This window comes from Lepus europaeus, chromosome 11 (genome assembly GCF_033115175.1).
Source record: "Lepus europaeus isolate LE1 chromosome 11, mLepTim1.pri, whole genome shotgun sequence".
Lineage (NCBI taxonomy): Eukaryota > Metazoa > Chordata > Mammalia > Lagomorpha > Leporidae > Lepus > Lepus europaeus.
In genome coordinates, this window is record NC_084837.1 from 95,544,223 (window position 1) to 95,546,127 (window position 1,905).

General features: G+C 39.4%; 1 pseudogene; it reads right to left on the minus strand.

Moving 5' to 3' along the window:
• Positions 1 to 302: 302 nt before the first annotated feature.
• On the minus strand, positions 303 to 1,402 carry LOC133769619 (protein GOLM2-like; annotated as a pseudogene).
• Positions 1,403 to 1,905: the final 503 nt, after the last annotated feature.

Consider the following 1,905-nt stretch of genomic DNA (forward strand, 5'->3'; position numbering starts at 1 on the left):
ACTTGTGGAAAGAATTATTGGGCTCAATAAAATGTGAAAAACACAGTAGTTTGCTTTAAATGCAAAGATTAACTGTTTTGGCTCAACCGTAACATAACAAATAAAGTGTCTACTTAGAGAATATAATAGGAAAAGGTTCACATATATACATGGATATATTGATTCATTAAAATATTCCTTAAATCTATCTCAATGTATCTTTACAACCCATAGAACTGATCTTTATTTTAAAAAAGTAAAAATGATGGAGTAGAAATTTCATTTTACAGTACTTTATGTTTTTTTAAGTTTTTCCTTAGGATTTAAAGGACATCATTGAAATGCTGCTTTTCACAGTTTGCAAAGTCCACCTGAAGCTTTCATTCTTCATCGTTTTGCTTCAATTTATGGAAGACACCAAATTTATCCTTGGAAGTCTGTTTAGTACAGCTGTTAGAATTCTGGGTTCACTCTCCAAGTTTGGGCCTCTAGTTAAATGCTGAAGAATGTTAGAAGGGTTCTGTTTTGAGTACCAAGGGTTGCACTGTGGTTCACCTGTGCATCTTCAGCCAAATTTGTGGACAGAGGTTGTCTACTTGGAAGATGGGAAATTGTTTGATGAGTTCCATGTTCAGAAACTGAAATAGAAGTCCTCTTTAAAGCAGTGGGAAGATCATCACTAGGTCATTCTCTTCTATTCCAGCCATCCCACATCACCACCTCATTGATTTGTTCTTTCCCATATGTAGTATAACTTGGGGGTTCTTCATTCTCAGCTACTTTTGGAATATTTTTAGCTACTACATGATCATTCACACCTGATTATTCTCCATCATTTGCTTGAACTTTGTGAGTCTCTTGATTTTGTTGAAAAAATTGGTCTGCTAATTTTTCTTCATATCATGCTCTTAATTCCTTGACCTGCTGTCCACACTGAAAAGTCTCATATGCTAACCACTGCACAAGGAAAGTACTTTTCTGTCTGTAGTGCTGAAGCTGATCTTCTTGTGGAAGAAACTCCTGATTAAGCTCAACAAGTTACCCCTTTAAATGATGTAGGTCTGCTACCTGATATGAAATGCTGTTCTGTAGTTTAACCTTGTCATCTTCGCATCTCTTCCCCAGACCCTCCCAGCCAGTAGGTTGCTGGTGAGGTGACCATAATTTGGCCCCTCTGGTACATCTGTTTCTTATGCCTGCCCACCAAGAGCAAGAGATATTCAGATATACTTCTTCAGATGCCTGCGGGCCATCTCTGTGCACTGAACCTGGCCCTGCGGCTCCGTCTCCTTCTCTGGAAGCAAGATGTGTCAGGAAGAAGTGCTCTAGTAGTAAAGGCCAGGAAAACAATCACTACCAGAAGCACCAGCAGCATAAAGGAGGGCAGACAGCCAGCCCTTGGGTTGGCCTCAAAACCCAGCATGGGGTCAAACTGGGCTGTACCCTAAGGCTTCACAGCAATTTGCAAGCAGAAGCTCAGGTCTCTGAGAAAATTCTCTGTCCCACATATCAGTGAAAAATTTACAATAATTATAGAATCAACTTTTTCAGAACACATGAAGCTAACTAAAGGCCTGTACAATCTATGGAACATATATACACCAGAAAAATAGCTACTCAAAATGGTCAAAGTGCCTCAATGGCATTTTAACTTGTCCTATACCCATCCCTCTCTCTCCAACTGCATGGTAGCTTTGAAAAACCACACTGTGAAATAAGTCAACTGGGTTATGGTTCTGTCAAAGCTTTAGCCCCAGAACACTGTCATTATCTGACGTGGATGATGGTTTTTTGGAGGACTTTACCTATAAGATTATTTGAACTAATCAGAGCTCACTTGGTATGAAGAGGCCCATTCCTTAGAGGCATTTGTTCAAAACATTTAAAGGTAATTGTTTAACTGAGCAACCAGCAACCTGAGGTGGT